Genomic DNA, 26,663 nt, shown 5'->3' with positions numbered 1-26,663 from the left:
AAAAAAAAGGTGAGTTTGGGATAAACTCTATTATGCTCTGTTTTATAAGGAAATTATTTTATTATACAAAGAATGTTTTTATCAGAGTACTTAATAGATCTACTCATAAAAAAGGCAAACTTCAGTAATAATGTATCTATGGAGAAATAACTATACTACTGCGAACAAATGGATTGTCTAAGTAAACACTATCACACCATCACTTTCACCAGTATTTCCACCATGTGCTGTATGTGCGTATATATGTAGGTATGTGTATACAATATCTATATTTGTATCTATCTATCTATCATCTCTCTTAGAGCTTGGAACAGCCTTATTAGTGTGATTTTCATCTTGACAGTGATATGTCTCAGAGACACAATAAATAAATACAACATCCCACAATTAGATTTTAGTTATCTGAGAAGTGTCTAAAATAATCAATATACTCAAAGAGCACCAGCAGTTCTTGGCTCTAAATTACTTCCAATGTAAAAAGAAAGGAAAGTATAGAAGAATAAAATATAGTAAGCTTTATCTCAAAAGACATTAAATTGCAGAGGATTTATAGAATACTGAAATAGAAAAAAAGCCAACAGGATTAAATCCTCTGCTAAGATTGATGAAACAGTCCACCCAAATTTTATTGATCTGCTCCTAGGAAGGAGAAAGCTCTGAATTTCTGCTGAGGAAGGGCTGGGGTTAACTAATAGCCAAGTGACAGTTCAACTGCAAAAAAATAAATTAATAAAAAGAGCAGAAAAGTATTCAATACTTGCATGAATCCTGTAGGAAATGAATCATCTACTGACCAAAATTTAATTTCTTTTGCCTCTGGGTATAAGACTGCATCAGACAAATTGGCTGTAAACATAATTTTTCAGTGGACAAGAAAGAAAAAATAAGGAATACCTTTGAATTTACTGGAATCAGTATAAATCAAGAGCATATAAATATTTATTCAGACTAAAACTCTGTTTTGTTTTCATTTCTTTTTGTTTTTGTTTTTTGCTTTTTAGAGCCACACCCACAGCACATGGAGGTACCCAGGCTAGGGGTCCAATGGGACCTGCAGCTGCTGGCCTACACCACAGCCACAGCAACGGGGGATCTGAGCTATGCCTGTGACCTACACCACAGCTCAAGGCAACGATGGATCCTTAGCCCACTAAGCGAGGCCAGGGAAACAGCCCTCTTCCCCATGGATGCTAGTCAGGGCCATAATTTGCTGAGCCATGATGGTAACTCCCTGAAGAAGTCAGTGTTGATGAAAAGGCCTTGCTTGCTCTGTGTAATCACCCCCAGCGTATACAACAAGATGCCCTGTCTGCTCGAAAACCTATGTTGAATTTTCCCACTAGTCTTGCTAGTCTCAGATGACTAAATTATGGAGACATTTTCCAAACTGGATTCATCTTTTAGAGTCACAAATGAACATTTCTTAGCCTTGGAGAATTATAGTAGAGAAGGACAGGCTCTCCATGAACCTCGGAAACCATAGTTTGGACTCTGGTTCAGCTTAGATGCCTGTAGTGATCTTCACAGCTAGCTATGTTGAGCAGGTAAGTGCTAGATAGTTTTCAGATTATCCCTAGTCTTTAAAGTGACCTTGCAGATAGTTACAGCACAGCTCGCATTTTACAGATGAAGATACTAAAGGAACATAGGGTGATTCCATAAATTCTCCAAACTCATATTATTAATAAGTGAAAGAGCGAGGGTTTGAATGCAGATCTTTCAATACTCAAAACTCTGCTCTTTCAACTTTATTGCCAAATAGGTGCCATATTATTTGACGAACTGACTTTTCATACTGTTGTGTTTGATTTATAAATAGTATTTCATATAACCTGCATCCTGAGACTGTAAAATCAAGAACTGGAATGAATCCCTTAGGGACATTTATCCTAAATCCTTCTTTTTATAATGGAGGTAGCTAAAGCCTAAAGACTCCAGACAAGGACATATATCAAGGTAATAACAAATTTGGAACTAGATTCATTCCTTTATGCTTAATATTAGGCATGGCATAGCAGGATATGAAAATTTTAATTTTCCCCTGTTAAGGTGAAATATGAAATTCACTTTTAAAAGAAATTTTTGAGATTCATGTTTTCATTCATCACTATTTTTTTACGCTAATACATAATGAGGCTCTTTCAAGGGTGCACTTTGAAGCTAATGCCACTACAGAACCCATATCAGGAAAAAAAATGTTAGAACTGGGTTTAAAAACATACAGAATAAATTTCACACTGAGCTCTAAAGGTAGGCATTGAGTCCAATTTCTAGAATAAATCAAAGAGTAGGCAGAAAACAGACAGCAGGAACAGTTATTTTAGCAAGAAAAGTAGGATAAATTTACCAAGCCAATCATGGGTTGATGAATGCACATAAAAGATGCAGAGAGAAGATGTGCAACATTGATACGTGAACACATTTGAATGCAAGAAAGCAAAAAACCAGAATGCACAATTGGCCTAAATGGGAATAAACATGCAAATTATGCTGCAGCTGCAAAATTTAAACTCAAGGAAGAGACATTTGCAAAGCAATTTATTAAAAAGATGTGATTTCCTGGTTTCACATAGCCTCTGGCTCTTTTATAAAGTAAAATGTACAATTTCTCTTGGTATAAATGACCTCTCCCCCGTGTTGTACTCAATCAAAGAGCAAGAAGTCTTTTGTGAAAGACTGTGCTTATTAAAGAGCACAGGACTATTGATACCCAGACATTCAGGCTCTGAATACACAGTATTCCACCTAATCAAATGTCTGATATATTGAGTACGATTTTCATGTGAAGGCAATTAGTCTCTCCCTAATGGCATATGCCAGAACAGGTTCTTTGTAAGTGTTAAGATTCTTGCTGAAACCAACCCTTAGTTGTCAAATTTGTGCAGGCATCCCTCCCTCTCTTCTTCTTTCCTTCCTCCCTTCCACCCAGCTATCCATCCATCTATCCATCCAACCATCCAAAAAATATGTATGATTCTGTAACACAGCGGGGGATAACAAAATATATCACAAAGCTTATCATGGGGACTTTTATGACCTTAAGATGGTATCTGACGAAGACAGACCCTATTCTTAAATTAGTACACTTCTCCACAAGGGTGATGTTGGCAGCCTTTTTAAGGCTGTTACTCTTTGACTCTAACTGCAATGTAGAAATTATAGGGCCAGCCTGGACCCTTTGTTTTATAGAAAGATTCTCAAAGTAAGGTTTTTGGACCACCAGCAGCAACAAAGTCTGGGAACGTTTTCGCTATGCCAATTCTTGGGCCCTGTCCCAGACCAACCTATGCTTGAGAACCAAATGCATCCAAATCATGTAGATGAGTTGATAGATCACAGAATTTGCCTTACTGACCAAGGGTCTAGACCCATGGTAAGTGAAGTCAAGGAATCAAAAAAATAAGTCTGAAAACTTAGAGGGGCATGTTTTAAAGATTTGATGAAGAAGTTTGGACGGGAGTTCCCATCATGGCTCAGTGGTTAACGAACCTAACTAGGATCCATGAGGATTCAGGTTCGGTCCTTGGCCTCGCTCAGTGGGTTAAGGATCTGATGTTGCCGTGAGCTGTGGTGTAGGTTGCAGACATGGCTTGGATTGCCCGTTGATGTGGCTGTGGCCAGTGGCTATAGCTGCGATGCCACCCCTAGCCTGAGAACCTCCATGTGCCACAGGTACAGCCCTAAAATAGCAAAAATATAAAATAAAAAATAAAAATAAATAAAAAAAATAAATTTTCTGAGGCAAGACCAGACATGATCAGAACTTTTGTGTAAGGAGCATTTTAGAGCCTACTGCCACCACCAAGAGGAAGACGGTTGAGAAGCAACTGCACTGTTCAGGTGAGAAGCCAAAGTGATTGACTTTTTCCGTGATGACCTAGGGATATATCAGACCTCAAAAGAACTGGGGCCACTCGCTCAGTCTGGATGTGCTCTGCCCTAAGATGTATCTCTCCACTGTGGTGGGATTCTCTTCCTTCTCTAGTTTGATTCTGCCCACTCTGAGGATGTCTGCCTTGCCACCTGTCACTGCTTCCTTGGTTCCTCTGCTCTGCTTCCTTCTGCTGCCCTTTCCCTTCATCTCTCCATTTTCATTCCCTTAATTATAAATTTGCATGGAAATGTGCATCAGGTGAAATGTTTGCTTGTCCACTTGCTTTAATAGCTGATCCTTAAAGAATTCACAGAATACATTCCTCCTTTGCACAAAGGATCTTCTGGGTCACCACACAACCCTAGCCTTTACTTAGCTTTCTTTAATCTATTGAATGTCCTCAAGGTGGGGAAAAAAACTCCAATTCACTTTAATGTGTCAAATCTATTTTGCCAGCAGACCATCCTTGTAACTTTATGCTTGGACATGCATCAGTTAAGTCATACTTTTCACACAAATACTGACCCTGCTCATGGGATTGTTTCCAAAGAGGAAAGACAATAAATATATTTTTACATATCCACAGATACCTTCTTGTACAGAAATCAACATAATGGTGAGCAGTAAGGTATTACAAAATGTTATTCTATTATATCTCTAGTCCACTACTTTGGCCATACTTCAGGTCTTACTATATAATGGCAAAGGTACCTATGGACCAAGATGTACCTTTCTTTCACTTTGAACATGGACAATTTATTAAGGAAGAGGTTAGTTTTGAAACAGAGGTTGCTTTGCTCCTACGCCATTTGGATAGAACTCTCCACTGTCTTTAAAACACAAAAATAGTTCATTTAGGAGGATCATTGTGATTTAATTGATAATTGAAAATAAAGTGAAAAGAACTACAACAGACACCACTAGTGCCCTGCATCACACCCCCTTGGCCCACCTCTGATTGCTGCCTTGGCCAATTCTAGGCCAATTCTGATTCTCTTTGCCTTTATAGTGTCTATGACAAGAGACAAGTGCCAGCCCAGCCCAGAATTGTGTCGGAGTTAATGATCCGGGAGCAATCTACAACCAAGGGGGTAAAGCCAGTGGATGAACATTTAGCTATACATCCTTCAAGAAGAAATTCTAAGAGGGACCCCCAGACCCTCTTGGAAGTCCCAGGGGAAACACGTCCCCATGTCCACAGAGGAGAAATCATTCATCTGCTCTTGTGTGGGTCTTTACTTCGTCCCCCCTTCAGTCTCCCCATTCCTCTGGATCACCAGTAAATGATCATGCCCCTTCCGTTGTCCCAGGCAAGCAACCAAAACAAAGATGATGGATTATTGATACACTCCGCAATACCAATCCCCTTTAGTCTGATACCATGAATGCAGTGTTTTTTATTTTTGTATCGTTAAGACCTTTCTTTATTCTTTCCTTCAACTACATCATAAAATGAAAGGAGTGGAGACCACAGCATCCCATCAAGTGTCTCCATTCTTACCTCACAGAGCTTAACTTGATCCTGGCTGTGATGATAGATGCAAATCTGTCCAACGCGCGAAGAAAAGAGAAGCTGATACGTACTATGTCATCCACTTCCACAATTCCACGCCTAACCCCAAGTACAACATTTTGGCCCAGAAATTTACAAAAATGGCACTTTCCTGATCTGCCACTCTAGATCCACACCAAGAATGAAGATTAAACATATAAAACCCATCTGGTCCAGATTCTGAACAGGCAACTAAGGAGTTAAAACAACAAAACAACACAGACTTCCTACGTCAGCAGCATATTAATATGTCTGGAGTACAAACCAGAAATATTTGTATTCAATTATATCACGCGATCAAAAGAAGAAAAAAAAGTTTCCTCACACAGAGTGATTGAAGAGGAAGCTGTAAAGAGAGGTTACTTAAAGGGAAAGGAGATAGTTTTACCTTTGATTATCAATTTTCCATTTTTCTTGCTTTTAAGGCAGGAAAAGATCCAAACGCTGCAGTTTTTGTTTTTGTTTTTTTTAAGTCCGATGTCCCTCTGGTGTGTGATGCTCAGCTGTTCTGAAACATAACAAAATGCAGTGATTAGATATAGTAACTACCCTGAAATGAAAAGATCCTTAGGAAGATCACCTAGCCATTAAATTCAACGACGTGAGAAGAGCATTTCATAGAAAATTTGCATGCCAGGCGTCTCTGTTTCACTTTGTATTTTTATGCTTTTCAGAAAAGAAAATCAACCATAAAAAAATAAAAAATAGCATCTTCGTCATAACTGGGTTTGATATTCTACAATCTATTTTTCCACCGTTAACATTTATATCCTCTTTAAAAAGCAATAAAATGCAAGTATTGATCATTTGATTTTGTAAGGTATACTACACATGCAAGATTGTGTTCATCTCCTGTGCATTATGTTTTAACAATGAAGCAACTAAGCAGCTGTGACTAAAAAAAGGGGGATAAAAAGTATCATTTCCAGGGTAGTTGTTTTGACATCACAGCAGTATACAGGTCACAGCAGCATCTTCCCAAGGGCATTATTAAGTGCTGAGCCAAGACCCCTATTAATAACAATAGTTTCTCAGAGTGCCTGTAATGGCTCAGCAGTTAGTGAACCCAACTAGCATCCATGAGGACGCAGGTTCCATCCCTGGCTTCACTCAGTGGGTTAAGGATCCGGCATTGCCGTGAGCTATGGTGTAGGTGGCAAACAGGGCTCAGATCCTGTGTTGCTGTGGCTGTGGCATAGGCCAGCGGCTTCAGCTCTGATTGGACCTCCAGCCTGTGAACCTCCAAATGCCACGGGTGAGGCCCTAAAAAGACAAAAGACAAAAAAAAAAAAAATAAAACAAAAACAACAAAAACCCAGTTTCTTATGAGAGTGACAAAATGGAACTTCTAATTGGGCCTAGATATGGGGGGGGGGTTGCCTCTTATGATAATATCACATGCTTTATGCTGAGCTGTGATTTTCCTTCCAGAAAGGTCACAGAGACAAGGAGTGGTGTCAAACACACACAAGACCTGATGTTGAAAAAGAAGGGATCCACAGAGTTCTGTTTCTATTTGTTTCTAAGCAATATGATGACTTTGTGGCCATCAATAGCACATTCAAATAGTGTCAGAAGGGAATGAGAAAACTAGTAGTAAGTGTTAAGTGGAGAGTTAGGGATATTCAGAATTGAATCCAAGGGTGAATAATTTATTCCCTCCTATTTACAAACATTACCTCGCCTGAATAAGTGTAGGAACCATTTCATGGGAGAGGAATTAGAGGCCGGAAGAGGAATGAGAGGCCAGAACAGGCAACAGGGCTTGCCTAACTGTACTCAGCTAATGGACACAGACAGAAGAACGTCTCAGGAGTTCCCATCGTGGCTCAGTGGTTAATGAATCCAACAAAGAACCACGAGGTTTCAGGTTCGATCCCCGGCCTTGCTCAGTGGGTTAAGGATCTGGTGTTGCCGTGAGCTCTGGTGTAAGTCGAAGACTCGGCTCAGATCCCGCGTTGCTGTGGCTCTGGTGTAGGCCGGGGGCTACAGCTCTGATTAGACCCCTAGCCTGGGAACCTCCAAATGCCGTGGGAGCGGCCCTAGAAAAGGCAAAAAGACCAAAAAAAAAGCATCTCAGAAAACTCTGCCTCAAAGTCCAATCGCTTTCAAAACCCTTAACACTGTACTTGTTTCCAAAAAGAACACTAGTCATTCAAAAAGTTCATAGCTAATACAACTCTCTACAGAACTTGTCCCAGCAATATTTTGAGACCGGCAAAGAACAGGTTAAGTATTCAAATGCTGAAGGTGGTAAAAAGCAATACCAACAGGAGCGCAACAATGTCATGTATTTTTATAGCACATTAAGCAGACTGGCAATATATTTTCACATCTACCTCATTTACCCAGGTTACAAAAGATAAAAATGATTTTCTATTATCAAAACCTTTCAGATATTATTATTATTGAGCCCTAGTTTATATAAAATTATTCTGTAAATATTCTTAATATTTAAGAATACCAGATATACTGATTTTTTCCCCCTACATATATGAAAAATAGCTTACTTAAGGAGAAATGAAAACCTGTCAATTTTTTAAACACACAGACCTGACTATTTACTCACTCATAAATATTTACTGAGATTCAATTTTGTGCTAGACATTGTTCTTAATTTTCTATAGGAAAGCAAATGACAAGATTATGCAATTTCTGACAAAGACATCCAGATATACCATAAAAATCATTTTTATTACAACTGGAATGTTTTGTAAGTTAAATAAGGATCTTTACCAATAGAAGGTATCATAAATGTCATCTATTCAGGTGGTTTCTAAGTGTGCATCACAATTGCCTGGAAAGTTGCTGAAATACACAAACTACAGAATTTCATGTAAGATCTAACAAATCAGACTACTCATAAGTAGATTCAGGGTAATGTGCATTTTCCGAATGTGCCCCAGTTCATTCTCCTGAGCAAGCAGGTTTGGAAAACATATTGATTTGTGCTTAAATTCCTTATTAAATGGTGAGGGAATGAGTTTCCAACTAGTATCTATGACGACATAGGTTCGATCCCCTGGCCTCGCTCAGTGGGTTAAGGATCTGGCGTTGGCGTGAACTGTGGTGTAGGTCGCAGATGTGGCTCTGATCCTACATTGCTACAGCTGTGGTGTAAGCCTGCAGCTGTAGGTCTGATTTGACCCCTAGCCTGAGAACTTCCATATGCTGGGGTTGCAGCACTAAAAAGAAAAAAAAAATGAAGAAAACAAAAAATTGTTTAAAAAAAGTTGAGGGAACTGAGACTAGGGAACGACTTGCCCAAAGCATTTGTTCTTTGATGACAGAATTGAGAGGAGAATGCAGAATTCCTAAATCTCTGGTATCTTTTTCCTTTTCCTTACCCCAAGAGTCCCTCTTTTATTATTTTTTTCCTGCTTCTTTTCTATCATCTAGTAACAATAGTTAGTCTCTATATCTGAGAAAGAAAAAGAGCATTGGAAAGGAAACACACACACACACACACAGAGGATTTTGGACTTAAGTTGTTTGATTCTATACTGTGCTTTCCACTACTCCACTGGGTTTTTCTAGAGTCAACTGCTATGGGGTGTCTGCTCAGCCCCTCACCTTTACCAGCCTCCAAAGCTGCCCTCATCCCTTGTTTGTCTTGGAATCCTCATCGCTGGTGATCGTTGACTGTAGGGTGGTAAGGGGACCACACTAAGAAACTAGCATTGACTCAAACCTTGAAAGGTGTACATGCAAGAGAACGGCATTCCAGGCAGAGGGAATGGCCAAGGTGAAGGCCCCAAGGTGGGAGTGTTCCTGGGGCTGTTCTGGAATTGCAGGGGTCAGTGGGGATGGAGTGGTGCTGGGAAGGGGAAGAGTAGTAGGAGAGAAATGGAGGGCAATGGAGGGTACTGGGGGGGGCAGTGGGATCAAGGGGAGCTCAAGGCTTTCTGGCTTTTGCTTGGAGAGTGAAATGGGAGCCACTGCAGGAGCTTGAGTTCAGAATGGACACAGTTTATGTTCCAGCGGGCTCATCCAGGCTGCTGGGTGGGAAGAGACCACAGAAGAGGCCAGGATAGAGGCAGGTGGAAAGCTTACCTACATAGAAGAGATGTTGGCTCAGACTCAAGGGTACTGTGAGGAATGGTCGGATCCTGGCTGGGTTTCTTGGAAAGCAAGAGTCCATAGTATCTCCTGATGGGTTGGGTGGAGGAGGTAAGGAAAGAGGGAAGCAAGGATGACTTCAAGGTTCTAGTCTAGGCAACTGAAGAATTACCACCATCACTTGGATAGGAAAGGTCGTAGCTAGAGAAGGCTTTGGGGGTGGGGGGGAAGGATGAGTTTAATTTGGCAACACTTGCCATGCAGGTGGTTGGACATGTAACATTAGAATGGAAGCATCCAGATGTCTTTCCTGTCCAGCAGAGGCAACTGGTAATATTCTTATTTTTACCCACCACAGATGATTTTGTGGATGATATTAAACACAAAAACAGATGAAAAGCACAGGAACAGGAACATAAGAGAACTCAGCACGTTCCGATTCACTTCTGTTTCCTGTTTTTTATGTTCAAATATTTATTTCCCGATTAACTATAAGATTAAGTCTATCTTTGTGTGAAAAAAAAATCCATTTTCCGCAAGACATAATAAAAACCATGCTTTACATATTGGTGGTCCTCTCTAAAATACAGTGAAAATAATCTCCTGATGAAATATTAATAATGGCATGCAGTAAGTCATAAACTAGGACTTTCAGGGAGCAAGGTAAATTTTGGTTTGGGCATGAGCTGAAAGATCTAATGTGAAAATAAAAAAAGAACTGAAATAAATTGATGGACCTAAAAAGTCGCTCAACTCCTCTCAAATCCCCCTCAATTCTGAGCAATGATTAATTGTCCTTTGGCATAAAGACAACACAGAAGTGTGGGAGAGATGATTATGCAACCATAGGAGCCAGTGCACAGCTGAGGAAACACAGCTGGGAGCTCTAGAAATTCTGGAAAGAATTCTTTGAAGTCTACAATTGTATCTTCATTTTTATTGTCATTTGTCATATTCTTTTCCACTACGATTTGTCACAGGATATTGAATATAGTTCCCTGTGCTACACAGTAGGACCTTGCTTTTTACCCATTTACCCACAAAGTCCCTGTCCACCCCTTCTTCCTCCTCCTTCTCCCTTGGCAACTATAAATCTCTCCTCTACACCTGTTTCTGTTTGGTAGATAAGTTCATTTGTGCCCAATTTTAGATTCCACATATAAGTGATATCATATGATATTTATCTTTCTCTGTCTGGCTTACTTCACTTAGTATGATCATTTCTAGGTTGGTCCATATTGCTACAAAAGGGATGATTTCATTCTTGTTTATGGCTGAGTAATATCCTATTGTATATATGTACCATATCTTCTTTACCCATTCCTCTGTTGATGGATATCTGGGTTGTTTCCATGTCTTGGGTATGAAATTGTATCTTTAAAATGGGTTTATTGAGTTTCCGCTGTGGCTCAGTAGGTTAAGAAACCAACAGTGTCCACGAGGATGTGACTTTGATCCCTGGCCTTACTCACTGGGTTAAGGATCCAGTGTTGCCATAAGCAGCATGTCACAGATGCAGGTTGGCTCTGGGGTTGCTCCACGGTGGCCTAGGCCAGCAGCTGCAGCTCCCATCTACCCCAGCCCAGGAACTTTCATATGTGACTAGTGTGGCCTTAAAAAGAAATAATGGGTTTCTTGATTTATAAATGCCTCTTCAACTGAACACATTTTAAACTAAAAACCATTGAAGTTCAAATCCTGTTTTACCGACGAGGTTAATGAGGACTAGAGACCTAACAGGTTTTATCTGAGGCCACAGTGAGTCAAGAGCAAAACCAGAACTAGACTGGAGGCCTCCTAACTTGCCATCTTTTTATGCAAATAGCTTCTCTTAAGTTTTTTTTTTTTTTTTTTAACCTGATTACTTCTTTTACCAAAGAAGCGGCATCATTTTTTTCAAATCTCATGTCTTATAAAATTTTACTCAAATTTTATAGTCCATAAAGCATTGTGTTTGAGGACAAAGTTAAACCACTTCTCTGGTCCTCTCAGTCCTGCACATCTTCGGGGAAGAATCAATTTCTTAAGAAGGTCTGAAGTTATTCTGCGTGTTCCCAAGTGTCTGAGACAGTCTTAGATCAAACAAAAAGAAAACAAGGAAGATATCCAGAATCTACTTCCTTTGCAAAGCTCTTTGCTAACTCATTCCTCCTTTATATGTAAGAAACTTCGAGGAAGGGCAGGATACATTGGTAGGGGGCAGGCATGTTCCATGCTCAGAACAGCCTTGTGCTCTGTTTAATGCATATGTGTGTGTGTATATATATAGTCTTTTTATCTTTTTAGGGCCAGCCCCGAGGCATATGGAGGTTCCCAGGCTAGAGGTCCCATCAGAGCTGTAGCCGCTGGCCTATACCACAGCCGTGCAACACGGGATCCAAGCCTACATTATAGCTCATGGCAATGCAAGATCCGTAACCCAATGAGCAAGGCCCCAGATGGAACCCGCATCCTCATGGTGCTAGTCAGGTTCGTTAAACACTGAGACACATTGGGAACTCCGATGCTTTAATATTTGAACCAGTGTTCTGTAGGTGAAATCGTACAGGCTGAGGGAGCATGTGTGTGAGCAGGAAGACATCTGAACGGTATCCCTGTCCCCAGATGTCTTGCTGCCTCATCCACAATGAAGCATGTGTCATGGTGACTCCTGGTAGACCCAGCACAATTCCTGGGAGTTCAGTGAGATTCACATGCAGACAAGGGCAAGGATGCTATGGCTGAGTAAATGAAGAAGCGACAGTCCCAGGGGCCAAGCCTTCCACAGGAAGCAGAATCTGTTCCCAACTCTGAGAGAAGACCGTGGTGGTCTATGAGACACAGATGACCAAGAAACCCTGTCATATCCTTTATTTCCTGCATCTTTTCCCTTGCATTAGCCAGCTCCTCATGCTGAAAATGATACATAGAAAGAAAAAGGAAAGCCTAGCTCTTTGAGTCCATAGTTCTTTTTCTTGGAGTACTTCCTTACATATCAATAGACCAAAGGGAGAGCACTGCACAAGATACATGTATCAAGAAGTGAAAGAAAAATGGGAGAGTAAGGAGGTCCTGTCGTGGCTCAGTGGTTAACAAATCCGACTAGGAACCATGAGGTTGCAGGTTTGATCCCTGGCCTTGCTCAGTGGGTTAAGGATCCGGCGTTGCCGTGGCTCTGATCCCGTGGTCACAGATTCAGCTCGAATCCCGTGTTGCTGTGGCTCTGGCGTAGGCCGGCGGCTACAGCTCTGATTCCACTCCTAGCCTGAGAACCTCCATATGCTGCAGGAGTGGCCCTAGAAAAGGCAAAAAGACAAAGAAAGAAAGACAAAGAAAAAGAAAAAAAAAAAACAAAAAAACGGGAGAGTAAGCTTTAAGTAGTGTTTCCACTGTTCCAATAAGAATGATGTACACTGGCATGATCTTTGACATACAAATTGTGTGATTTTGGTGATTCTGCATGGAAGTTTGATCTTCTCATATTTGTATTGCACAACATAGAGACAAATGATTAAATTCATGCTAACTGTGTGAACTTTAGTTTTTCTTGGACTACATGAAATGGCAAATAAAAAAACACTATGCCAGGTCGAGAGGGAGATGGTAGAAGAAGGGAAATGGTTTTATATTTTTGCACCTTTAACAAGACTCTGTCCTGCTTTTTTTTTTTTTTTTTTTAAATTTCTGTTTTATTTTTATGTCCACACCAGCAGCATAGGGAAGTTCCCAGGCTAGGGGTCGAATCAGAGCTGCAGCTACTGGCCTTCACCACAGCCACAGCAACGCCAGATCCAAGCTACATCTGCGACCTATGACCCAGTTGTGGCAACAATGGATTGTTAACCCACTGAACTAGACCAGGGATTGAACCCACATTCTCAAGGAGACCATGTTGGGTCCTTAATCCACTGAGCCACAGTGGGAATTTCAGAAATGCACTGTAAAATGAGCAGTGCTAGTCGGAAACTTAGCCTCTATTTTATTGTCTTTATTTATTTGACATCTACTTTTTTTCCATCCTGTCCTCATATCTCAGTTTATCTCGCAACTTGAAGAGTTTGGCTAAAGGACCTTCTGTGCCAAAATGTTCAGGTACTGTCCCCCACCTGGCTCACTTTGCTACAGACAAGATGATGGAGCTTCCCTGTGAGCAAGAGTCAGAAGGGCTCACTATGGTATCGTAGCTGTTGCCCGGTTAGGAGAAGACTGATGATCCATTTACACCTGTTGGAGCACACTGTAGCACTATCTCTTAATTCAGGCGGCCAAGGACTAAAGGACCTTTTCCCTATGGCAGGTTTTTTAAAAGGAAGATTCATCGCCTAGGAATAAATTGGAGAGTCTGTGCTATTTATTGCCAGTGACATATGTGAGAACTCTCAATGTCTCAGATTGGCATAGCCTTTCTTCCCTAAGATCTCAAAGTTTAATATGTTTACAAGTAGTTTTATAACCCCCCCCCCAAAAAAAACACCCCACTCCCCAACCTGCTAGCCTGTAACAATCCTGAACTCTCACTGCTTTCTCTTAATTCACTAGGCTAGCAGTCTTCCGCACCCCTCTCAATTTTCCCACCTCTGGATGAACTTAACAGAGCATAATAAGAAGAGCTTCATTTATTGAGTGGTTACTATACACCAGGCACTGTTCTAAGAACATTATATGAACTTTTTCATTGAAAATTTACAATAACCCTATTTGGGAGGTGCTGTTATTAGGTTAGTACCATTTTACAGATGAGAAAGCTGAGATGCAGTGATGGTAAGAAAGTGAAAAAATTACTAATGTTGGTGAGGGGAGGTTTATTTATATCAGACCCAGACAGCCTGACCTTGGCCATGCACTCAACCACTATTTCACCTCTCAGTGTTTGCCTCAAGTCAGATATACAGATTTATCTTTCATGAATTCATATCCATCCATCTACCTAATTCCTTTATTTTCAGCCTGGCTCTAAGGCTTTCAAAGCTTACCATGTCCCAGAAACCAGAAATGAACTATTTCATTTAGATATTATCACTATTCCATTTTACAAATGCCAAAATGGAGGCACAGAAATTAAATTACGTGGCCAAGGTCACAGAGAATATCGGAGGTAGGATTTAAATCTAGTTCTTTTTTTTTTTTTGTTATCACCATACTACATTTCACACTCTTCTGTATCTTTTTTTTTTTTTTTTTTTTTTTTTTTTGTCTTTTTAGGGCTGCACCCATGGCATATGGAAGTTCCCAGGCTAGGGGTTGAATCAGAGCTGTAGCTACCAAGCACAGCCACAACCACAGCAACATGGGACCCAAGCCATGTCTACAACCTATACCACAGCTCATTGCAATGCTGGATCCTTAAGCCACTGAGCAGGGCCAGGGGTCAAACCTGCATCTTCATGGATACTAGGTGGGTTCATTACCACTGAGCCATGACAGGAATTCTGTTCTCCTTATTCTTTTTTTTTTTTTTTTTTTTTAGATTAGTTTTCTTTTTCTTTTTTTTTTTTTTTTTTTTTGTCCTCATTCTTAAAAATCACTTTCCCGGGGAGTTCCCATAATGGCTCAGTGGTGAATGAATCCGACTAGGAACCATGAGGTTGCGGGTTCGATCCCTGCCCTCACTCAGTGGTTTAAGGATCTGGCGTTGCCCTGAGCTATGGCGTAGGTTGCAGACGTGCCTCAGATCCCACGTTGCTGTGGCTCTGGCGTAGGCCAGCGGCTGTATCTCTGATTCGACCCCTAGCCTGGGAATCTCCATATGCCGCGGGAGCAGCCCAAGAAATGGCAAAAAGAAAAAGAAAAAAAAAAAAAATCACTTTCCCATGCAAGAATATGGAAAAGTTTTTGACTTTTTCCCTTAATGTTTTTCTTTTATTTTCTTTTTAAATCAAGTTGATGATTAATTCAATTGTTAGAGCCAACACTTTAGTAGCTGGGGAACAAGCCTCCCCATACCAGTTGTCATGGCCGCGAATTTTAACTTTGTTTCCAAGCAGCCACTTCTCAAATGCATGCTGGGAATCATCAATCAGAGAGTTATACACCCTTAAGTGTGGCCTGGACTTTATCATTTCTAAAATCTAATTGCTTCATTGCAGAGATAAGAAAGGCACAGAGAACTTAGGCATCATATCTGAGATCACCCAGCAAATTAGTAGCAGAACTAAGACAATAACTGCAATTTCCTGACATGGAATCTGGGGTCTTCATCCTAAACAAGGACAGCCTAATTAGCTATTTTTCACAGTGTCTTAAAAATATATATTCATATACTTGCCAAATACTGAAGGGCTACTCTGTGCCAGACATTGTTACAGGGGATTGAGCAGTAAATGAAAAAAGAGAATTCCCTGCCCTCATGAGACTTTACAACCTGACATTGTGATGGCACAGGGTACTCCATTTTAAAATGATCTTTTGTCATTTAAGTTACTTTGAATTGAATCACTGGTTAAAAAAAAGAAATTATTTAAGAAGCACTAGCTTGAGATATGGATGGTCCAAAGCCAAACAGATGGACGAGCTTATTGTTATATCTACTTTTTTGTACATATAAGCAAAGTACAGTCCTTACCTATAAATAGGGGTGGTGTGAGCTTTGTGGTACCAACAGAGAGATGGAGACAGTAAGGTGCCTGTTCCCAAGGGGTTTAAGGATGAAGCATCAGTCACATAGATTAGAGGAGAGCATTTTCCCTCTCTCAGCAAATTCCATAATGTTTAAAAATTGTCTTTTACTCCATAGCAATTAAAAACCATTCCCTATAGCTGCTGAGAATTGCAACTATAATTAAGAGAATAATCTGAAATCCCAAAGCCCCAGTTAAGTTTTCTGAAACCCATCTATTTAAAGTCTTTTTAAATGATGCATACCTTCCTTTGCGTCAACTTGTCCAGTGCTGAGAGATGAAAATAATAAAATGCAAATTTGCCTTGAAGCCAACATACCACCTCTTCCTCTTGCCAGTAATTATTATAATGAAGTGACAAAATTGAGCTCTTGGTCACAAAGGCTGTCTGCTTTTGCGATCAGTCTGAAAAGCAACAGCTACCCTGAAGCTATTCCGTAATGGAAAACAAAAGGCAGTACAGTTTAAAGTACTAAGCTAAGTCTATTCTTTAATTACAATATTTTGCCATGTCAATACACACCATTATCTGCAGTAACCAGGGATTAAAATACATATAATACAGTTATGTTTGGATCACAAACTATACTTTCTTTGGCCTCTAAGACATGAAAGGCTTCTGTCTGACTCTGCCACTTAATAAGTATGTCGAGTAGATGTGGCTGATATCATGTCCCCCGGAAGTCCCTGACACGGAGGGTCAATATGAAAACACCTTGATTAAATCCCAACGATAGAAAGACATGAGAAGCCAGAATAAAATTTCTGGTTCCAAATTCATAACCATCTTTGCTCTTAAGCTTCCATACATGCCGAGCTGAGGACCCACTAGTCACGTGTCTTTTCATCTTTGGGGAATTCCTTATTTGCTACTTCTGAGGGGTCAATATATGAGGATTCACACTGAGACAAGATCCTGAATGACAAATTTGGAGAAAAATCTAAAAGGTTAGCAATTGTCACTGAACTCAATTTTATTATTCATTCCTCCATTCCTCACAGTGCCTTTAGAAGACCAGTGAAGGAAACATATTTCAGGGTGGCAAGGCTAGCTAGCCTTTGTGAAAGCATGCTATAACTGCCAAGTGCCCAAATAATGCAGTTTCTTCTAACTTAAGTTCTGTAGTTCCCTCGTGGGTCACATTGGGCAGCAGATGCAGTATAAGTAAATTATGTATGTACTTGTCATGGCCAATGCCACCCCAATAAAATATCTGCTAAAATACAAGGCGATGATGCTAAATTTATGGTAATTAGGTGACACACTATTCCAGAGGCAAATGCAATGAGCAGGAAGACAAGAAGCCTCTTTTTATGTCCTTTAGCTCATCACAGATGGAAGGTATGTAGGGTCATCTCTAGAACATGCTGAGAAGGAGATTCATTTTGTCTTCACCACAATTCTGTGTCCTTTTTTCTGTATCTCTTTACCAATTTTATGTCTTCTTTTCAGATACTGTTGTTCAAGTTTCCCGTAATTAAAACTCCTATATCTGACAACAACTAGTCCAGTCAAGGAAGCCTCATTGTCCCTACACACTTGAGACACTCCTTTCACTCTGAGAGGCATCCAGGGACCTGGACATCAAAAAGCTCATTCCACCTCTTCGGGCAGCAGGATCAGTGAAAAATCTAATCAACCAAAATCACAATGGAAAGGCAGTGAACACTCAACTGCCATTGGAACCACGGCTGGGAGAAGAAGACCAAGACTGCATGTCAAGCTTTAACAGTGTGACTGCTGCTACAATAAAAGGTTTAATTAGGATCCAAAGTTTCCTAACTTAAGAGATGAAATGTCCAGGGTATATGATTTAAAACAACACCCATCTTACCAAAACTCAAGTAATCACAGCTTAAATAAGAACCATCAACTGATGGCAACGTTGAGATAAGTTTGAAAGTTGAATAGTTGAATTATCTAACAAGGATTTTAAACAGTCACCAGACAAGTGTTTCAACAATCAACTGCAAATTCTTTTGGAACATATGAAACAATAGAAACTCCGGCAAAGGAATAGAAGTTACAAAAAAGGACCAAGTGGAAATTAACAGAACTGAAAAATGCAATAACGGAAATAATAAAAGGAGAAAAAAAATGGGTGGGCGGATTGAAAAGATTGGAGAGGACAAAGGACTTATCATTGAATTCACCCCACCTGAACAACAGGGAGAAAACAATATTTTAAAAATGAATAGAAAATTCAGGAGGGTGCAAGACAATAACAAAAGACCTGAATTTCACTTCATTGAAGTTCCAAAAAGAGAAGAGAGTCGGCCTAAAAGAATATTCAAAGAAACAGTGGTTGAACACATCTCAAATTTGGTAAAATACACACACGTGCAGATTCAAGGAGCTGGGGAAAATGCAAACAGGATACACCTAAAGAAACTGACACCAACACATTAGAATTAAACTTGTGAAAATGAAACACAAAGAGAATATCAGAAAGTCAGAGAGAAACAAGCAGTTCCACAGAGGAACAACGATGTAAATAACAGAAGGCTACTCACTATAGAGGCCAGAAGGAAGTGGCAAACATTTTTCAAATGACAAAAGATAATAACGGTCAATTGCAGGTTTAGTATTCAGCAAAATGGTCTTTCAGAATGAAGAAGAAAGGCAAACATTCCTACACCAAGAAAAATTAAAAGACTGCACTACTGGCAAATCTAATCTTAAAGACTGGTTAAAGGAAGTTCTTCAAACAGAAAGGAAATATAAAAAGAAAGAATCATGGAGTATAAAGAAAGGAACAAGGAAAAGAACAGAAATTCAGGTATACATTATCTTTTTACTTGTTTAAGTTTCCTCAATTGCATTTGATAATTGAAAGAAATAAAATGGAATCTAGTACTTAAAAGAATGCTATCTAAAAGTGTGGAAAGCAAAGGGATCCAATGGAGTGTGGTTTCCAAACTACTCACCATGATAAACGGAGGAAACTTTACTCAGGAGGAAACCAGGTAAAGTATGCATGGTATCTCTGTATTTCTTAAAACTTCATGTGAATCTATAATTCTCTCCATAAGATTTCCAATTAAAAAGCAATAACCTTACTTTAAATTTCAGGCTGGTACCAATACACTGTGATAAGAAAAGTATATATGTTAATACACAGAGCACTATGAAAACTATGCAAAAATATATCAAAATCACTATAGAGAAAATATTTTTAAACCTTCTATTTGATAAGGGATTTATTTGGAACATAGAAAGTACTCCTACAATTCATCAATGACAAAACCCAAACAACCGAATTAAAACATGGGCAAAGGATCTGAATATACATTTCTCCAAAGTATATATAGGAATGGTCAGTAAGCACATAAAAAGATGACCAACACCACTGATCATTAGGGAAATACAAGTAAAAGCTACAGTGAGTTATCACTTCATGTCCATTAGGTTGGACATGAAACAAATGAAAACAAAAATCAGGTAATGACGAGTGTTGGTGATAATGTGGAGAAATTGGAACTATTGTGCATGCTCAGTGTATCTCAACAGCAATAAACCAAGAATTCTGAAAAAAAAAAATGGGTAAAAGAACTGAATGTATGTTTTTTCAAAGAACATACAGATGATCACAGATGATCAACAGGTATATGAAAAACATGCTCAACATCTCTAATCCTCAGAGAAATACAACTCAAAACCACAAAAATAAACTGTCACCTTACGCCTGTTAGAATGGTAATCATGAAAATACAAGAGCTAAGTGTGGCGAGGATGTGGAGAAAAGGAAACTTTTGTGCACTGTTGATGGAAATGTAAATAAAACCAGTTGTTATCAAATCATTATGGAGATTCCTGAAAATATGAAACTCAGAATTTCCATATGATCCAGGAGTCCAACTTCACTTCTGGATATATATATATATATATCCAAAGGAAGTATGTTCATGGCAGCATTACTCACAAGAGCCGAAAATGGAAGCCTCAGTGTCCATCAAATGTCCATTATGAATGGATAAATACACACACACATACATACAAATGGAATATTACTCAACCATGAGAAAGAAGAAACTCTTGCCATTAGTGACTGACTACATGGATGGATTTGAGAATATTTTGCCAAGTGAAATAAGTCAGAGAAAGCCTAATACTGCATGATTATCACTTATAGGTGAAATCTAAAATAGCCAAACCCCTAAAACAGAGATGATTAGTAGTTACCAACAGCTTAGGGGTCGGGTCAAAGGGTAGATGTTGGTCAAGGAGTAAAAACCTCCAAGCTTGAACCTGGTAGAAAGAGGAAACTGCATAAAGTGTGCATGGTGTCTTTGTGTTTCTTAAAACTACATGTGGGGCTAGGATTCCTTTTTCTCCATACCCTCTCCAGCACTTATTGTTTGTAGACTTTTTGATGATGGCCATTCTGGCTGGTGTGAGGTTTTTGTTGTTTTGTTTTTGTTTTTGTTTTCCCCACTGTGGAAAACAGTATGGAGATTCCTCAGAAAACTAAAAATAGAACTACCATTTGATCCAGCAATCCCACTCTTGGGCATCTATCCAGAGAAAACCGTGACTTGCAAAGATACGTGTACTCCAATGTTCACTGCAGCACTATTTGCAAGAGCCAAGACATGGAAACAACCTAAATGTCCATCAACAGAAGAGTGGATCAAGAAGATGTGATATATATACACAATGGAATATTACTCAGCCATTAAAAGGAACGAAATACCAGCATTTTTAGCAATATGGATAGATCTAGAAATTATCATGCTAAGTGAAGTTAGCCACACAATGAGACACCAACATCCAATGCTTTCACTGACATGTGGAATCTGAAAAAAGGACAGACTGAACTTCTTTGCAGAACAGATGCAGACTCACAGACATGGAAAAACTTATGGTCTCCAGAGGAGACAGTTTGGGGAGTTGGGGGATATGCTTGGGTTGTGGGATGGAAATCCGGTGAAATTGGATTGTGATGATCATTATACAACTACAGATGTGATAAATTCATTAGAGTAATTAAAAAAAAAACTGCATGTGAGGAGTTCCCATCGTAGCTCAGCAGTAACGAATCTGACTAGGATCCGTGAGGACGTGGGTTCAGTCCCTGGCCTTGCTAAGTGGGTTATGGATCCGGTGTTTCCATGAGCTGTGGTGTAGGTCGAGGACGCAGGTTGGATCCAGCATTGCTGTGGCTGTGGTGAAGGCCGACAGCTACACAGCTGCAATTTGACCTCTAGCTTGGGAACTTCCATATGCCACAAGTGTGGCCTTAAAAAAAGACCAAAAAAACAAAAACAAATACAAAAAACCCCAAAAAACCTGCATGTGAACCTACAATTCTGTCCATAAGACTTCCAATTAAAAAGCTATAACCTTAAATTGCAGGTTTAATGAAAATTATAGTATTTATGAAAGATAACATAAAACAATAGAACAATTTATATTTCCAATACAGTATATACTAATATGCACATTAGAAAATCAGTCTATGTGATTTGCCTTTTAATTCTTTCCTGGATAATAATTTTGGTAAAACACATGTAACATAAAATCATCATTTCAACCATTTTTAATTGTACACTTCATTGGCATTAAGTATATTTGCAATGTTGTACAACCGTCACCACTCTCCTTTTCCAGAACATTTTCATCATCCCAAATGGAAATTCTGTAACCACTAAACAGTAACTTCACATTCCTCCTCTCCTCAGTTCCTGGGAAGCAATACTATATTTTGTCTCTATGAATTTGCTTACACCTCCTACAAGTGAAACATATTTGTCCTATTGTGTCTGGCTTTTTTCACTTAGCAGAATGTGTTCAAGCTTCATCCATGCTGTAGCATGTGTCAGAATTTCATTCCCTTTTACAGCTGGATAATATTCCCATGTATGGATAAACCACATTATCTTTATCCCTTCATCTGTTCATGGACACAGGTTGGTTACACCGTTTGGCTATTGTGAATATTACCAGTGTACAAGTATCTCACTGAGTCTCTGCTTTCAATTCTTTTTGAGTCTGTACCCAGAATGGATTTGCTGGGTCCTGTGATAATGATGTTTAACTCTTGGAGGAATGGCCATGCTATTTTCCATAGTGACTGGACCATTTAAATCCTCACCAGTAATACACAAGAGGTTCAATTTCTCCACTTTCTCGACTCTTGTGATTTTTTAAAATAACAGCCAGTGTAATGAATATGAAGCAGCATGTCACCATGGTTTTGATTTGCATTTCCCCAATGTGGATATTAACTTGAAAAAGATGCATTTACTTAAGCATGAAAAGAAGATAACCTGTTCCACCCTGTATGACTCCCAAAATAAATTACTTTGAAATCTTATGGAATATCTATATATTAGCTCTACTCGAGGAAGATAATCTCATATGACATATATGTCAAGTTAAAAGTATCTGCTGCTGCACTTATGATGTGTAATCATTCACACAAAATTGTGAATTAAAACATTCCAGTTCCTTTGATGCCCTTATTTCAGCTCTCAAAGGAAAGTTTCATGTTTCCCTAGAGATTAACTAAAGTTCCATTTGCTAAACTCCAGGTGTATTTTCATTTAAAAATGTTATTAATCAAAGTACATGCATCATTAGTGTGTCCCCTATATGGATTCTGTAAGACTTGATGGGCAGAGAGCTAACTCCAGCTCCAGGCTTTGTTCTACAAATGTCTCACTGTAAATCAGTCACTTCACCCTTTACAAGACTCAGTTGTCACAGACGAGGAGAATCTGAGTTTAGGAGTCAGAACCTGAGGCAAGACTTGATCCACTCAGTCAAATGTTTAGAGTCTCAAAATCCTTATCTATAAAATGTGAAGAATCATACACCTACTGCACCTGACACGCCCCTCTTTGTCAGACTGCAGAAGATCCTGAAGGAGGCAAGGGTATAGACAGAGTGTTGGGACCCGCTTGCAGAGGTCTGGGCATCAGAGAATGATGGTTTAGAGCAGGCTGGTGGCCAGATAGGGGGCAAGAAGTGGTCAGATTCTACATGTATTTTCAGAGCCAGCAGAATTTGCTGTGTTTTGTGGTTTTCTTTTTTCTTTCTTTTTACAACTACACCTATGTCACATGGAAGTTCCCAGGCTAGGGGTCAAATTGGAACTACAGCCAAGGCAACACCAGATCCGAACCGCATCTGTGAGCTACACCACAGCTTGCAGCAACACAAGATCCTTGACCAACTGAGTGAGGCCAGGGATAAAACTTGCATCCTCACAGGCTTTCTGTTGGACTCTTAGCCAGCTGATCCACAACCCTGGATTTGCTGTTTGACTGAATGTTGGGCATGAAAGAAAGATGAGAAAGACAGCAATGTCTGGGGCCTTAGACATGGGAAGAATTGGCTCCAATTACTTTGAAGAGGAATGAGGTTGAAAAAGTTTTGAATGTTAGGGAAGCTCAAATGTTAGGTATGGACAAGTTTATAAAATGTCTAGTAGACATGCAAATAAGTAAAAGGCCTGATTTGTGTTTTACAAAAATTCTTAGGGAAGAGTGATATCGGACCTAAGGACCAGACAGAAGATACTGATGAGGTCTCTACAAGAATGAATTAGGGCTTAAACTAATGCAGCAGCAGTGGGGATGGACCAAAGAAGGGATTGAGATGAATTAAACAGGACACGATGATCAATTGGAGATGAGATAAAGGAGACAGGCTCATGGATGACCCCAGGATGTCTGGTTTGGGACATTTAGACTGACAGTTGAACAGTGTATGGGAGAAGGGGCAAATGTGAGAGGGCAAAGATCAGTTAAGCTATATAGCGATCACTAATCGAGGTCATTCAGATACAAACTTATCAAATAACAGGCTGAAGCACAGAAGAGCTCCCAGGAAAAAGCAATGAAGTGATGACAGTAAGAAGAGAGTGCTGTATGTGCAAAAACTGAGGTATGTGATATGGGGTCATATCTATGAAGGAGCTGTGTTCGAAACACCTGTGGACTCCGGCATTAAGCAAACTGCTGATCCTTGCTTTTAATTCTGCAAGTGTCATTCTGCCACATTACACATTTCCTACTTCAGGCCATATACAAGCATTTGTAGAAGTAAGAATGACATTGATGTACTGCCCTCCCAAATGTTGTCTCCCCAAAAAGAACAATTCAACTCAATTTGCAAGTCTTGAGAGAGAACACCAGTGTTCCTTCAGGTTTCTACGTTTTCCTTGTTTGCTTTTGGAGGAAGGGTGGTTATGAAGGGGAGATGAGGACACAGCTTGAGACCAACATATGTTCCTGCTCTTATTCCTTCACTGAGTTCCGTTTCTAAATATAACATAATTTTAAGCTTAAATATGCAGCAGAGTAAATGTAGTATACTGTCATGAATTGGACATGGGAATTATTCATGTTTTGAAGTCCTCTTCAATTATCATTTTTAAAATCCAGAATGCAAAAATCTTACCTTTTATTCAAGACACAGTGTTTTTTATTGTACGAAATTTATTTATTTTTTTTACGGCAGCACCCGTGGAATATTCAAATTCTCAGGCCATGGATTGAATCCAAGCCACAGATGTGACCTATGTCACAGCTGCAGTACCGCCAGAGCCTTTAACCCACTGTGCCGGGGACAAAACCCACACCTCCACAGTGGCCCAAGCTGCTGCACTTGGATTCCTAACCCACTGTACCACAGCAGAAACTCCTAAAATGCTTATGTATGTATGTATGTATGTATGTATGTATGTATGTACATGTGTGCATGTATACATATAGGCATTCATGTGTATGCATCTCACTTGTCTGAAAAGACCTATATGTAAAAAAAAAAAAACAAAACAAAACCTCCATGAGATTCATGTTAAATTGTGTTCTCTGCAACCCAAATGCATAAAGCCTCTTTAATTGTTAAGGACACAAAGTATTTTTAGGAAGGGATTATTGAGATTAAAAAAAAAAATCCACTCGGCAATTGAGAATCCATGCTTTCAGGAAATGATTCAAAGTATTTGTTAAAATATGTTTTATTTTGGAAATGTTAAATTCACTCATAAATCTAACAGCCAGTGTTCTCTAATAATGAAGAGGAAAAAATACCCTAAGCAAAAAAAATAATTACAAAACACGGTCATTATATGCTTGTGAGTAGTAAAAATCTAGATTCCTCAGCATTGAGCCAACTGACTCATATTCCTCTTACAAGCCTACGTGTGGATGTATATTTAGGAAAGTTACAAATTCAGGTTCTGTCCTGTGTAAGTAAACAGGCAAGTGACGAAGCAGCGAGGGTACAGAAGCTCCTAGATCTTGTTTTCCAAAGGTTATTTCTCCTGGCACTTGAGATAAAGAAGATGAAGAAGTGAGACAGTCATCATAATAATGAGTTTCTCTCTTTTATTTTTTTTTTTCCTCTTCAAAGGCTTTCAAGTTTTGACAATTTGAAGTTTGGCTCTTGTCTGCAATGTTCAATTAATGTCACTACATCACAGAGACAAGGGCAGCTCATTAGAAAGTTGATCTGATAGTAGAGAACATTTACTGGAGACACACATATCTTAAAGGCAGAGAGGGGAGCAGAGAACCCATTTAGTGAGAATGAATCCCAAAGAGCCATTATTACATTCATTTTGACGGCTGTCAATGAAGTGGACAGGATGTGGTCACCTTCAATTTGAAATAACTTCTCTGTTCAGGACAATGGCATAAATGTCAGCATTTCTCCTTTTTCATTGCTCTGAACCCCATGATTTAAGAGTCATATGTCTTGTACACAGGCACATTTCTAAATATACCCCCTTTTAGTGTTGCATGTGTATCTATGTGTCTGTGTCCTATATGAATCACTTGAATTCTTAATACTAAGAATTTTTTTTTAGTTTTCTAAGATGACAAATAGGCGGATTCTTTTATATCTAATTTCAGTTCTTTCAAAGCTGATCAACATTATTGAGTCTACCCATCGAATTAAGATAAAATAGCATGATTCAACAGAGAAGAAGTGTCAACCACTGAACATAAGGGTGCTGAAATAACTGATCTTAGTCTGGCAAACACCCAAGGCATCCCCCATAGCAACAGAGCTGAAGGCATAGCAACAGCAGCTGCCTCACCATAGAAAAATTAAAAGAAATATTCTTGGAAAAAAGCATAATCCACGTTAAAGTCAAATATGACATTTTTCTTCAACAACAACCAAAAAACCATAGTGAGAGTGCATGTTAAATGATACTATTCCTTAGCAACTGTAAATGCTCCAGTGCAGAGCAAAAGCCATTTTGATTATGGCACTCAAGGCCAAGTGCTTTGAGGTGAAAACTTCCTAGGTTGTTCTCAGCTAAACTGTTATGTTCCTTGAGAAAAGTTAGAGAACATTCTTTTATTTATTTTGCTAAGAATAACAGGTTCGCCATAATATTTGAAATGTATCATTTGAAGGAAAGATTTACTGTAGTTACACATCTACTTCACCAGCACTTGAGGAGTATGAAGATCTAAAGTGAAATACATGGATCCAAAGAGATATTCTGAGATTTCACTGCATTAAAATTGGTAGAATTAGATTCTTCAGGCCCACAAGCATGTATGTTGGGCCTATTTCACATAAGAATGTCATCACTGGACATTTGCAGAGGGTGGA

The 26,663-nt window shown here is 39.3% G+C and overlaps 1 protein-coding gene across 27 annotated transcripts in view; it reads right to left on the bottom strand.

Moving 5' to 3' along the window:
* The window catches only part of DLGAP1 (DLG associated protein 1), a 1,399,633-nt gene that overhangs the window by 551,729 nt on the left and 821,241 nt on the right, over positions 1 to 26,663 (bottom strand). For 18 of the 27 annotated variants that reach the window (XR_014807681.1, XR_014807680.1, XR_014807684.1 and 15 more), the window contains one exon: positions 5,815 to 5,934. The gene's annotated coding sequence lies outside the window, so the exon portion shown is untranslated. Of the gene's footprint in view, positions 1 to 5,814; positions 5,993 to 26,663 lie in introns of all 27 variants that reach the window. The other 9 variants (XR_014807682.1, XR_014807683.1, XM_084964271.1 and 6 more) reach the window with 2 other exon arrangements.

The sequence above is a fragment of the Sus scrofa genome, chromosome 6, assembly GCF_054392235.1.
Source record: "Sus scrofa isolate SSC_HxYL_T2T_F1_AM1 chromosome 6, Sscrofa_HxYL_maternal_Yorkshire_Landrace_v2.0, whole genome shotgun sequence".
NCBI classification, from domain to species: Eukaryota; Metazoa; Chordata; class Mammalia; order Artiodactyla; family Suidae; genus Sus; species Sus scrofa.
Note: the sequence above shows the minus strand (reverse complement) of the source record. Positions and strands in the feature narration are given on the sequence as shown.